The sequence below is a fragment of the Polyodon spathula genome, chromosome 2 (assembly GCF_017654505.1).
Source record: "Polyodon spathula isolate WHYD16114869_AA chromosome 2, ASM1765450v1, whole genome shotgun sequence".
Lineage (NCBI taxonomy): Eukaryota > Metazoa > Chordata > Actinopteri > Acipenseriformes > Polyodontidae > Polyodon > Polyodon spathula.
This window is the reverse complement of record NC_054535.1, coordinates 70970312-70985569: the sequence shown is the minus strand read 5'-3', so window position 1 is coordinate 70985569 and position 15258 is coordinate 70970312. Positions and strand designations below refer to the sequence as shown.

At 38.1% G+C, this 15258-nt stretch overlaps 1 protein-coding gene across 1 annotated transcript in view; it reads left to right on the top strand.

Annotated features, from left to right (window-relative positions):
* Positions 1-15258, top strand: part of LOC121299835 (ADP-ribosylation factor-like protein 15) — a 152043-nt gene that overhangs the window by 114661 nt on the left and 22124 nt on the right. The window lies entirely within an intron of this gene.

Here is a 15258-nt window from a genome sequence, read left to right as displayed (position 1 = left end):
ATAGTATTTCCCGATAGATTTCAAAATGTCAAATTTTTCAGTTAACTTATTGTTAACTATATGGAAAACTACAAAGCTGCATGTAATTAAATATGTTAACATGATATTATTCAGCAGGTTTCATTGACTTTATGAATCAACATGAATTAATTCTGTTGGGTGCTGCAAAACAGTTGGCCATAGCTATACAGTAGAAGGAGATCAGTAAATGTTACCAAAAGTGAAATGTATTTGGATGCTGTAGAGTAAAAATAAGGGATCTTCATTTTCATCCATTGGTAATGACGAGTGCATTCTAGGTCTTTACTTAGTTTTGCTAGATCTTGGCTTCATTTTAAACAGCACTGCTGTAATGTATTTGTATGGTCATCAGATAAATGTCTGGTGTTACTGTTGATCTTCCTTTCTGAGTTGCTGTAGAAATATCTTCTAAAAAGCAGTTTTAAAAGACCAACAACTCTAATATTGTCTTAGATTTATGTAAGTCTGCACATCCCCCTACAGGCTTTGTGATCATTTTAGTTTTAATTTAAGCATACTATCTGAAACCTCACATGAAGACTGTGGTATGTTGTGCTTTACCGTTTGGTTCAATGCTTTAGAATGCTGCAGCATTCTCATCAGCAGAGTAAAAACACTATCAATCAAGTGCCAGAGCAGCTGTTTGTGACAAGTCCCTGTCTGACGCCTAATGCCTTCCACCTGTCAGCAAGGTCCCTCCTGTCTCCTGCCTCTGTGCCACTGCTGTCATGCATGTGTACATTACTGCTGTTCTCAAAGCCTGTCCTGGGCTTTTCAATGTAGAGTCTTCATTCCCTGTTCCACTTGTGTTTTATGTGCCACAAGGGTCTCCAAAATGAAGAGTGAAAAACAGTTTGAACAAATCTCTGACTTTTTCGTATTTTTTTTTTTAAAGAGTATGCTTGGTGCATCTCATTGTATTTATATAATCTATCAAATGTTTATACCCTTTAGCCCATGCAGCTGCCTTTTTTTGTAATTAATTTCTAATATCTGAAATTTGTATGTTTATTACAGCTAGTCTTGTAGTTGAATAGAAAACAGCCTGTGTTTTGTACTGGAGAAATACATTCTATATTTAGCAGTTAACTGACTCCTGTGGGCATCTGCCAGTCTTGCACGAGTTCTACTGTGTATATGTGTGATTTCTACATGATTTCCACGCTCCAGCAATGACAATAAAGGCTGAGTAGAGGAGGCATGTCTCTACTGACTCTTTCACTGCTGTTTTTTCATTGTCTCTTCCAGTAAAAGTATCTGTGGTCCTCTATACAAGGCCAGCGGTGACACACTTGTTTACAGTATACACTTTGCACTGTGAGTTAGTCTTTTATTAAAAATGTGATCGGGTTGAAATAGGGTGAGATTAAGTTTCAGTGTATTACTTTGATCAGTCAATGATGGGTCATTCAAAGATTAGCAGGAGAGCTGCCGCTATATATAATGAAGCAGGCATCACAGCTCCTGCTTGGACTATCTTAGTGACAGACCTATGAAGCATGGGAGTGTCTCTCAGACTGTGGATGGTGACTAGTTTGAATATGATGCTATCTTCACAGAAAAAAATAAATAAAATAAAACTAGGAAGTCATTATCTGGAGCGTTGTTTGGTTGTTTCCATAACCCTATTAATGTCTGTACATATACTGTATGTACAACTTCTACATGATTTCCTGACATAGTTTCATGACAGTGCCATTTGCATTGGCACACAAGAAAATGAATGTTAGGGTTCCAGTTTTAATTTCCATATTAGTGAGAGGCATTTGCAAAGTTTACAAAGACCAGCCAAGGGATTTCACACCTATTGCCACGGAGATCGAAAACGAGATGCAGAAATGGAAGGGCTATGAAACACAGAGGGTGGGAGACATTGCTGACCTGTGACCCTGCGTCTTTCTGTCTTCTTCCAGATCTCTCTTTTTAGTCATTGTAACCTTCAGAGATTCACACTGACTTCACAAGAGAACATGCATGAAGTCAAACCAGATTCCAAAGGCTGGACTGAGCTATGTCAATCTGGCACTGAAGTGTGATATAAAATAAATGGACTAGTTAAACACATTGAACTAAGTTGGACCAGTATTGCAGGTTCATGTTTATGAATGGACAAGGCTATTAAGCTTCAGATGAGTGTTGTTTAATTTGGTTCAGTTTTATTTGATCTTAGGGAAGTTACAACGTCAACATGTATTGCTGTCCATTAAGTGTCACCCAGTGGACACCTCTACAATTGAGGCAAGTGCCCCCTAGTATATAAAAACAGCCTCTTAGTGAGTTACTGTAGCACTAGGAATCCTAGTTTTCTGCAATAAAAAAAGGAAAATCTGCATTGTTTTACAATTAAAATAAAATTGACACAAATAGTAGAATTGAATAACAGTTAACATGAGAAGTTTTTATTGGTACACTTTTAAATTATAAGGAAGTTACATGCTAACCAGATAATATAAACAAACTTATCATTTTACTTTAAACATTACAATACATCTGTGTAGTAATAATACAAACCAAAAATAGTGTTCATGTTAGTTTATCTCCGAGTTAGTCTTTGTCAACTGGATGGCTATTGCCAAACTCATTAACCTGATCTTTAGGGGTGATTTTTATCATTTTCGGCACCTTTAAACCGCTTGTTCAGTCGTAACAACGCACTGGATACAGAAGCTCTATTTCAACATGAATGTGACACTGTCGGTGAGCCTTGCCCAACCTTGACCTGTACACCAGAAGCAGTTTTATTAAACAAGTATGTTTATGTAATTTTAAAGCAAAGTTGCCTGTGTGGATGATTATATGTGATACGTGTATTGATATGGTTATCAAAACAAACAAAAAAAGCCTTAAGTGTAAAACTACAAATTCTCTGACAACATAAAACGGATTCCTAGGAACCCTGGTTGTCACACCCAACAACTCCATGCACTAAGGAGCTGATATAAGGACAGGCGCAGCACAAACAATTGCCACTGCAAAATCCAAATTGCCTCGTGGCCAGACAATTATTTTGCACTGCAGCCTATATAAGCTCAAGAGCAATGCAAATAGATCAGGAGTAATAATGAGCTGCAGTCATGATACTGAGGGTCGCAATGAACGCTGCCTGTGCATCGGGCTATTTAGCGGCCGCACTTACAGTCCAGAGGTGAGGTGAGTTAGGAGTACAGACAGCAGTAGGCGCTGTATGAGATTTGTGGAGCATAAAAATCAAACAAACAAAAAATGTCGACAAAGGGCAGCAAAGTCCACTTGGCACACAGAAAAGAAAAGAAAAGTTTTCTGAGGAGGAGCTGAGAATCCTTACAGCTGAGGTCACTCAGCATGAAATTCAGTTATTTGGAAAAGCCTTAACCAGCATCAGTTATACTACCAAAGAGGCCAAATTGTCCTCTATAGTGGAGAAAGTCAATGCTGTCGGTGTTACCAGGAGGACAGTCAACCAGGTGAAAAAGGGCAGGACCTGCATCAGCAATCAAAAGCGAAACTCACAACACAGGACTGGCGTGCAGCAGGAACAGGATGGAGGGCCACATCCACATCACAGCTGACACACAAAGTCAGCCATCCCAAACAAAGTGACCCTGGGATTGAATATGCAGGGCCTCTTCCATCTTGTCTTTCTCTTCTGAAGGTTTTCCTGCCTGTCCTCAACAAGAGCCAAGCGTTGTCACATCAGGAAGTGTGCCACAGCAGCCGTTCTGAGCCCAATGACAGTGTGTGTGTGTGGTTTTATACAGCTCTTAATTACTTGCTTCTACAATGATTTGCACCTTGTCAGAGGAGGTGTAAAATTATGGGAGGGTCAGCAATTGCCCAAGTGAAGGCAAAAATCTTAGATCCCACACAATTTCACGCTCTTTTCTTCATTTGAATACATTTCAATATAATTTAAATTGATTAATGATGGCTATGTGTGAATTTGACAGCAGATGCAGAAAGCCAGGTAAAAAACATTCTTTACATGCACTGCATTTTTAGTGACCATTAAAGCCCCAATTTACACCAGCTAAACATAGTTTTTGGCAGCAATATGGGTGTTTTACAGCTGCAAATCACTTTGCATATATCCTTATATCGGCCCCTATGTCCGTGTCATTATTGCAATAACACATGTAGTATTTTACACACATCAAATACAAATCAAATCATGTTATGGTCACAACATGCATGAGTGCACTTGGCATAAAACAATTCAAATAATGACAATATTTTATTACATTCCAAAGGCAGTCAAATTCCCATTTTTGTCTTGTTATCCTTCCAAATCATTTCTTGAATTACAAAATTAAAGGAGACACCCAAGAAAAGAAGAGTAAGTAATAATGCAGTTTAAACCTCGAAAGAACCCTTTGTCCCGCTGTCTCATATTTATGAAATTACTTGTCTCTGTTGCAAATACCATTACAAACATTTCACTGTTGGCAAAACCAAGTCAACAATCTCTTCAAGCAAGCACGTTAACCAGTGTGATTAGTAGTGACCCAGTCGTACTCATTAGAAAAGCATTTCACAACACTGTTTATGGAGTTAGCAATAGTAATGTAGCAATAGCATATTATTATTCTGTAAAGGAATTGATCCTGGGGACCCCATTCTTGGCCCAAGAAAAGCAGGGTCACTAACGATCACAATATTACTATGTATTTATGTAATTATTTATTTATTTACCCTTTTCGATGCTAATGGTGGAGCACCAGCAGTATAATCCAGTCCAACCCAATACACACACACACATTATATATATATATATATATATATATATATATATATATATATATATATATACACCTCCAAAATTATTGGCATCCTTGATAAAGATGAGCAAAAAAAGGCTGTATAAAATAAACAACACAGGTAATGAGCTATATTTTATGCTCAAAAGCTATGGGAAAACTATATTATTTTATACTAATACAATTGCTCAGAGAAAACGTTTATTTTTAAGAAGTAATTTTTTTTTTCTCTCAAAAAGATAGGTGTGAAAATTATTGGCAACCCTAAAGACTCTTATAAATAAAATCAAACAAAATTAAATCTGCATTAACATTCTACTTGTTTAAGTACATCTCAGTCTTTAGGAACTGTATTGTGGCCTTCCATGGCTTTCTGTTTCACTGGGGTATAAACATGAGGTAACACACATGTAAAATCCATTTATCATCCATTACCATGGGAAAAGGCAAATGGTTGTTGACCTTCATAAAATTGGCATGGGTACAAAAAATAGCTAAAAACCTAAATATATCACTTACCACTATTAGGGCAATAATTAAGAAGCTCAAAACCAGTGGAACAGTGGTAAATCTGCCTGGTAGAGGACACAAGTGCATCTTGCCCCCACGCACAGTGAAGAAGATGGTTCGGGAGGCAAAGAAGAATCCAAGGGCCACAGTTGGAGAATTATAGAACTTTGTTGCATCTTGGGGTCACCAAATCTCCAAATCTACAATTAGATGCCACCTCCATGCCAATAACCTATTTGGAAGAAAAAAAAGCCTTTATTGAGAGCAACCAATAAATGTAAGCGCCTGGAGTTTGCTAAACGGCATTGGTGCTTGGATTGGAACTGGATGCTACGGTCAGATGAGATGAAAATAGAGCTCTTTGGCCATGCACACCAGCTATGGGTTTGACATCGAAAGAAGGATGCGTATGCAGAAAAGAACCTCATACCTACTGTAAAATATGGTGGTGGATCTTTGATGTTATGTGGCTGTTTTGCTTCCACTGGTCCTGGGGCCCTTGTTAAGGTCAACGACATCATGAACTCTACCAAGTACCAGGACGTTTTAGCCAAAAACCTGGTTGACTCTGCCAGGAGGCTGAAACTTGGCTACAAGTAAATCTTCCAGAAAGACAATGACGCCAAGCACACATCAAAATCCACAAAGAAATGGTTAATTGACCCCAAAATCAACATTTTACAATGGTCATCTGTGACAAAGAGTGAATGAATCCAAATCAACAATCTCCCTCTCGACTTGTGAGAGCACTGCACAGCAGGAATTGCGGGTCCCATACTGAATGGTTGGGCAGTTCATTTCGGGGGCAGTCTGAAGCTGGCCATTCAGGAAAGGGACAGCTTCACGGTACCAGGAATCATCACCCTAGTATGGTAAGCAAAGTTTCTTTCATGAGTTGGAGGAGACGTGATTGAACTAGCTATAGGAGGGGACGGGGCTATGAGTACTTTAGGGGGACGTGATGCCGTAATCGTTTTCTTTTTTGTGGTTGATGGGAGGAAACAAGGACTGAGTGTTTTGTGATTGGTTTGTTTTTGTATCTGACTAATTGTAAGGTGGTCAAACGAAATTTTAGATTTCAACAATAAAAAAAAAAAAAACTTTTGTAATTAGTTTTATTCTAACTTAAACATATATGAAATTAAAACAAATGAAAAATATTTTTAAACATATAAAAAGTATTTTTTGCCTATCAAATTTAGCTTCTCTTTCTGACAGCGGCCATCTTGGATTTTCTTTTACAAGTCATGTCTTCTTCAAGCTTTCTTTATTAAAATTCGTAACGCATTTGTACAGAAATAATAACATTTAAAAGAAAACAAATATAATCCTAGTTAAAGAACTGCGTTAACTGGAGTGTTGATATTTTATACGTTTAAACTGTCATCTTAAAAACAGTGCTTCCTAATATGGTCAGAGGATGCAGAGGGGCGGCACTGACGCAGCTGCACTCAGTGCACTAAGTCCGACCAACAAAAATGTAGCTGGGTCATTTTTAAAGTCGCGTGATCTCTTAAACAAATACATCGAAACCAAACTATTAATGGCTTTTACAAAAGAGAATATATTATATTATTAGTAAAATAAAAAAATATACCGTATCGTTTTTTTAAAATGCATTGTAGGTGTTAAATACACGACGCAGCTGCGCTCAATGCACTAAGTCCGACCGACAAATCACTATTCATCTGTCCTGTAGTTTCACATTTTCTTTTAAAGTACTTTTCTACTTTCCTTTTTTGTTGCTGTATTTAAGCTCTTTAAATTTTAAATATTTAGATCTAATTTATCATTTCTATTTCTAGTGGAATCAATTACTAAATCTGTTCCTAATTTTGTACAGCTAGTGGTTTCCCATTCCCGGCTGTGGTTCTTGTCTTCATGGTCACGTGCTGCTGCTGCTGCCGAAGCGCTCATTGGTGTACTTCGAGTTCGCTGTGTGTACAACGTGACACAGGTAGCAGTCAGTGAGATGGTGATGCCACTTTTCCAAGTGTGTTTAATATTAACGCCCTCATATCTAAAAACTACCTGATCTGATTGGCTAAATATTTAATGACGATGATGCTGCCACCTGAAACAAAAAATCATGTAAATGTTATGACGGCCCTGATTGGTTTAGATTTAAAAAAATCAGAGTGACAAAGTCATTTTTTTTCACATTTCTAAATGACCTACAAAGAAGGGCGAGAACAGACTGAAAGTTTAGACTGTCTTCTTCTTATTGAATTTGCAAATAGGAATGAACATTGAGAGCTGACACGGTAGATTAAGTTTAAAAATATTTAGTTTTGTTGCCACGGAACTGCAGCTGTCGCCATTTTGGAGATATCACCACAGAGGCCAGCAATCAAGCCCAGAGTACGCAGAGCACCACTGGCAACAAGTATTGAAAACAAGGGTGCCAAAAATTTTGACACTTACATTTTTTTGAAAATAAATTTATAATTTGAAAAATGTGTAATTTTGGTTGTTTCCCTTGAATCACTAATAAAGTACAATATATTCCAGATGTTGGAAAATTACAATATAGCTCATTACTTGTGTTGTTTATTTTATACAGCTTTTTTTGCTCATCTTTATGAAGGGTGCCAATAATTTTGGAGGTGTCTATATATAGACACACACACACACACACACACACATAGTGCCGTGAAAAAGTATTTGCCCCCTGTCTGATTTTCTGCATTTTTGTACATTTTTCTTATTGAATTTGGTCAGATCTGTTTGTGGGTTGTAGTAGTATATAGACGGCGTTTGAGAGAAAAAATGACACCAAAGTTTGCTGCTTCTTTCATTTGTTTGGTGGTCAGGGTAATCAAACATGCAATCTTCAGGTGTGAAAAAGTTATTGCCTCCCCTAGTTAACTCAAGGGATAATTAGTGTCAGCTGTTTGAATACATTGGTTAACAATCAGGCCTAATTTGAGTCAGCCCTACCCAATATAAATCTGACTAACTTTGGCCCTTACCATTAGAGTGAAGTTGTCAGCACACAGGTTCTACAGGCACATCATGCCACGATCAAAAGAAAATTCTGAAGACCTCTGGAAAAAAGTTTTGATGCCTATCAGTCTGGAAAGGGTTACAAAGCCATTTCTAAGGCTCTGGGTCTCCAACAAACCACAGTCAGAGCCATATTGTCCAAATGGAGAAAGTTTGGGACAGTACTGAATCTTTCCAGGAGTGGCCGTCCTGCCAAAATCTCTCCAAAAACAAGGTGTAAAATCGACTAGGAAGTCACAAAGAACCCTAGAACAACATCCAGGGATCTGCAGGCTCATCTTGCCTCGGCTAAGGTCAGTGTTCATGCATCAGAAAGCCACTGGGCAAAAATGGGATTCATGGCAGAGTAGCAAGGCGGAAACCACTGCTCACTAAGAAGAACATGAATGCTCGTCTGAAGTTTGCCAAAAAGCACCTGGATGATCCTCAAGAGTTCTGGAACAATGTTCTATGGACAGATGAGTCAAAAGTGGAACTTGCTGATGCTTTGCTGCATCAGGACCTGGACTACTTGTCATCATTGAAGGAACCATGAATTCTGCTCTCTATCAGAGAATTCTACAGGAGAATGTCAGGCCATCCATCCGTGAGCTGAAGCTGAAGCGCAGCTGGGTTATGCAGCAAGACAATGATCCGAAACAAGTCTGCATCAGAATGGTTGAAGAACAAGAAATTTAAAGTTGTGGAATGGCCTAGTGAAAGTCCAGACCTAAACCCCATTGAGATATTGTGGCAGGACCTGAAACGAGCAATTTATACTTGAAAACCCACAAATGTCACTGAGTTGAAGCAGTTCTGCATGAAAGAGTGGACCAAAATTCCTCCACGGCGCTGTGAGAGACTGATCAATAACTATAGGAAGCGTTTGGTTGCAGTCATTGCTGCTAAAGGTGGCGTAACCAGTTATTGAGTCTGGGGGTGATTACTTTTTCACACGGGGGCATTGGGTGTTGCATAACTTTCTTTTATAAATAAATGAAATAAGAATCAAAATTTTGGGTTATTTGTTCACTCAGGATCTAATATTAGATTTTGGTTGCAGATCTGATAACAATCTCTGTCAAAAAATATGCAAAAATGCAGAAAATCAGACAGGGGGCAAATACTTTTTCATGGCACTGTATATATATATATATATATATATATATATATATATATATATATATATATATATATAGTGCCTATAGAAAGTCTACACCCGCTTGAACTTTTTTTCACATTTTGTTGTGTCAGTGCCTCAGAGTTTCATGCATTTAAATGAGGATTTTTTTCCCCACTTATCTACACACCACACTCCACACTGTTAAGGGGGAAAATGTTTTTATTGAGAAAATACAAAACTGAAAGATCATAATTGGATAAGTCTCCATCCTCAAGTTAATACTTGGTGGAAGCACCTTTGGCAGCAATTATAGCTGTGAGTCTGTTGGGATACGTCTCTACCAACTTTGCACACCTTTTTCATGTTCCTTAGCCAGCTTTGGCTGTGTGTTTTGAGTCGTTGTCATACTGAAAGGTGAACTTCCATCCCAGTTTGAGCTTTCTTGCAGAGGGCAGCAGGTTTTCCTCAAGGACTTCTCTCTACTTTACATTCATTTTCCCCCTGTTCCTGCCGATGAGAAACATCCCCATAACATGATGCTGCCACCATGCATCACAGTAGGGATTGTGTTCTTTGGGTGATGCGCTATGTTGGGTTTGCGCCAAACATAACGCCTTGCATTCAGGCCAAAAAGTTCAATTTTAGTTTCTTCAGACCAAAAAACTTTTTTGCCACATGGCTACAGAATCTCCTGAGTGTTTTTTTTGCACATTTCAAACAGGATTCAAGGTGGACTTTCTTGAGTAATGGCTTCCTTCTTGCCACCTTACCATACAGGCCAGATTTGTGGAGTGCTTGACCAGTCTTGGCCATAAAAGCCTGTAGCTCTTGCAAAGTTTCCATTGGCCTCTTGGTAGCCTCTCTGATCAGTCTCCTTCTTGCTCAGTCATCCAGTTTGGAGACGGCCTGATCTAGGCAGGGTCTTGGTGGTGCCATACACCTTACACTTCTTAATAATCGTCTTTACTGTGCTCCAAGGGATATTCAAGGCCTTTGATATTTTTTTATACCCATCCCCGATCTGTGCCTTTCAACAACTTTGTCCCGGAGTGCTTTTGAAAGTGCTTTGGTGCTCATGGTTGAGTCTTTGCTTTGAAATGTACTACCCAGCAGAGGGAACCTACAGGAACTGCTGAATTTGTCCTGAAATCATGTGAATCACTACAATTTAACACAGGTGTAGGCCACTTAACTTGGTGTGTGATTTTGAAGGCGATTGTTTACACCTGAGCTATTTTAGGATTGCTATTACAATGAGATGGATACTTATCCAACCAAGCTATTTCAGTTTTTATTTTTTTATTTGTTTTCTACACATTTCTAGAATATCTTTTTCACTTGAAAGTTGTGGAGTAGGATGTGCAGATAAATGAAAAAAAAATATATATATATTTTAATTCCAGGCTATAAGGCAACAAAGGTGAACATTTTGAAAGGGGGTGTAGACTTTCTATAGGCACTGTATGTGTGTGTGTGTGTGTGTGTGTGTGTGTGTGTGTGTGTATATATATATATATATATATATATATATATATATATATATATATATATATATATATATATATAATTGGTTTAATAAATTTGCTAATTATAATTTTGATGTTATTAATAATAAGAGCTTCCTTTACTTTCACATACAAATGCAATGAAAACAATTAATAAGAACTTCTTGCTCCCCAAGCCATTATCTCTTTAACATTATAAACCCTTGAGAGTAGGCTGTCCAGACTAAGCTTCAGCAGCATCAAAAAACAATGGTATCAATCAGGAAGCCCAGACCAAGTTACAGCAACATGAAAAACAGTGCAATCAATCAGCAAGCCCCAGAGAGAGCAGCAGTGTTCTGAGAACAAGCACAGTGCAGAAATGCAAGGAGGCGAGTAGAGCTGGAGGGACCACATGGGAAGCAGACATAATCATCATCATAATAATAATAATAATAATAATAATAATAATAATAATAATAATAATAATAAATAATAATCATTTATTGAATTTATAAAGCGTCTTGCAAAAGATCTCAAGGCGCTTTACAACAGTAACAATATAACAAACCAAGCAAAAATAAAATAAAATCAACACCCATACAATTATAAAGAATAAAAAATTAAAAAAATGAAAAAACAGAAATAATTTAAAAAAGCTTTAATATAAAAGTAGGTCTTCAGGCGAGATTTAAAAACATCAAGAGATTGAGCCTGCCTTACAATCAGTGGCAGTGAGTTCCACAGGCAAGGGGCATAACAAGAGAAAGCCCAGTCACCCATCAACTGCAGACTTTAGGAACCACTAGAAAATTTAGATCATCTTGTCTCAGGGCATGAGAGGGGACATAAACACCTAAGCGGTCTTTTAGATATTTAAGCTACAAATTATTAAGTGCCCTGTAGCTAAAAATCTTAAAATCAACCCTGAATCTCACTGGCGGTCAATGAACGGAGGTCAGGACTGGGGTTGCTCAGATCCAGCAGCTCTAGTTAAAACCTGAGCTGCTGAATTCTGTACTAGCTGGAGTCTCTTACAGACCTTACCAGACACCCCAGCCAAAAGACCATTACAATAATCAATGCATGTGGAAATAAAAGCTTGAACATAATGCCAGTACAGCAGTGAGGATGCAGGGGCCACACGGGAAGCAGACACAATGCCAGCAGAGCAGTGGGGAATGAAGGGGCCACACTGGAAACAGACACAATGCCATCAGAGCAGTGGTGGTGCAGGGAAGCAGACATTAAGGGCTTAAATACACACTACTATAAATGATGCAGGAGATTAAGACTTTAAAGTAGCAATAGTCAGCTAACAACCAGCAGCTTTTCTGTTTCCCTGGGCACATTCACCAAGATTCATGTGCTCAGTAGAGTGCAGGACCACCACTGGCATGTATGCAAACCCTGTGCCTTCGTCACATGCTGTCAGTCTCTAAATATTGTCTAAAGGAATGCTTTAACATTCCTCCCTTAGTGCTGCAGCCAGTCACTGTGTAGAATCTATCCCTTTAAAAAATGTTTACCACACTATTTTTGCACACTATTTATTGCAGTTTTTCCTATGGTTTTACTATGCATGTACCAAATTGTGCCCTAGCTTGTCATGTTTATTAACATGCTTTACCATACCTGGCTGAACTTTACAATGTTTACCTATGCCTTGCCATGTTTTCACTGTCCTTTATTGCACTTTGCTGTGCTTTTACTATGGTAAACCTTTGTAAGGGATACCACATGTAATAAATAAATTTCATTCTCGGGTTTGAATTAATGAAAACTTGTTAATCCATCACTGCGGATTTGGTGAACATGGCTACAAGAACAACTGCTGAAGTCAATAGAGAAATGAATGTGGGGAGATTGCACAGTGGGGGTCAAACTATGGTACAGTATAATGTTCTAATGTATTTGCAATATGAGGTCCATTGAGTATAACAATGACAGCACCATCCACTTTGATTTAATCAAGGACTAGATCACAGGAATGTCAAATTGAAGACTCAACAGCAATCAATCAAACATCAAAAGTTTGTTGATTAATAATTTGCAAACACTTTTCTAGCACTTTTCTTTCAAAGACTGCAGCGGGTTTGCAGTCTCGTCTGAGGAGGCATGAATATGAATCCAAGAATAATAGCTGTATTATTATTATTGGGGGAATAGCGTAAGAGCATATGGATGCTATAATCAGATATATATAATAATAATATTTATATTGCGCCTTTATAGTGGACCATCATCACAAAGCACGTTACAAGATACAAGAATAGGGTGTGTGAATTATGCATCAGCTGCAGAGTCATTTACAACATGTCCCGAAGGATGGAGCACAAAGAGGTGAAGTGACTTGCTCAGGTTCACACAACCTGTAAGTCAATGGCTGAGCTGTAATTTGAACCAGGGACCTGCCTGTTTCTTTAACCACTGGACCACACACCCTCCATTATAAAGACAGTATGACTGGAGCTCCATTTTGCTTATGCTCATATATAAAGAGCACTGTACATCACTGCTGTACTGTATATACATCAAACAGAATGAGAACAAAGGGGATCACTGAGTCTCTCTGTCATACAATGATGTGGCATGGATGGCCAGTATCACAATGATTGAGTCCCTATCCATACATCCAAAGATGTGGGGGACTATTTTAAAAACCATTGGGTGGATTCATACTCTGCCCTTGGCCAGTCCAATCATCAGATCCCAACTCAAAGCACTGCATTAATTCCCATACTAGGATAACATTATCTTTAAATCTGGAACAATCTCAATAATATGACCTCCGATAACAATAAACAGTGATTCTTTCTTGTGGATTTGACTCAATGTTACATTCTGTTATAAAGGCAGATGGAGTTTCCCATTTTAGTTGCAGATTGGTAACATGTGACAATGGACTTCTGTGATCAGTTTCCAATTTTATGTAGCGTTTAGAAAATCTATTGTGCATGCCGCATATAATGCATTGATCCATGTGATTCTTTGCTATTGTAGTAAATATATTGTGTATTAAGTATGTAATGCATTGATCCATGTGATTCTTTGCTATTGTAGTATATATATATATTGTGTATTAAGTATGTAATGGATTGTTCCATGTAATTCTTTGCTATTATGGTCATTTTAGACCTCACAGACAGATGATAAATTAATACAACTTTTGTTATTATTTATTTATTTTCTTTGGTGGTTTTATCCTCAAAATCACCATCTGGACATGGGATGTTGATGCTTTTCTTTTGAACATTGATGTTCTATTTTTAAGCTGTACTGTAACTGGTTGCAACTGGTTGATGTAAATATTTAAAGCTACAAGCCACTTGTTGGGTAAATGTTCCTGAAAAGCATCATTCGCCTCCATCACAGCGAGCTCTCCACACGGTTTGTTTACTAACTCAAAGTGGAACAGATGCTTTTCCTCAATCCAGCTGCTTCAAATCATCCCGCTTCCATTATCCAGGAAGGCGATCTCATTCATCAGACACTCCTAGCCAGGGGCCAGCGTGTGGAATTCTTCAGGAGGAGCCGCAATGCAGGACTCCTGTATCCTACTGAAGGGCTTTAGTGTTACTGTAATTGAAAGAAAACACAGCCGTGTCCTGACTTCATCTGGTTAAAGAGGCTGTGATCTGCTGAGTAAGCCAATAGCTTGCTGCCCACTCCCTGACCGGGTTAGGACATTATCAACAGAGTCCAAGACACTTCCCTTGTGTGTCAATCTGGCAGCCGTGTCAAAGAAACCTCACACGAACAACAACAATGAAAAGTGCATTGGAATGGGAAAAAGCTTGGAAGGGGGAAACCTACACACTGTACAGAACTTACAATGCACTTTTTCTTTCTTTTTTTGAAATCAAGTTAGTTGACTAGAAACCCAGTTGCTTGTGCTACTCTAATCACCAAAAGCAATCTGCAAACCAAATACAGAATTGTGACTATGCTGTGTACAGTGTGACAGTGTCTGACAGTGTCTTCAAAGCGAGGCGATACACCGTCATGAAGACACCCACGTCACTGTTGTTATGAAGATGATGATGAGGCAAGACAATGCTGTAGTTTATTTAGATCATTTATCTGGTATGAAATCGTATTCTTCATAATGGAAAATAACCAATGAGAGTTTTCTTTTATTGTCCCTACATGCCACTTATTATAAGCCCTGTTTTAAATCCTTTACTAGAGCTCATTTAAATTTCAGTCCTTTCTGTGTACAGCAAATTACACTGGTTTTAGGTACAAATTAACATGGAAGTATTGCCCCTAAAAGACTGTGTAATACAAAATTAGTATTGGGCATTAGTAAATTGTTTGCATTTCTTTAATAGTTAAACATTACAAGTATTAAAGGAATGCTCATTTTACACAATATAGCGAAAATAACCCTAACAAATAA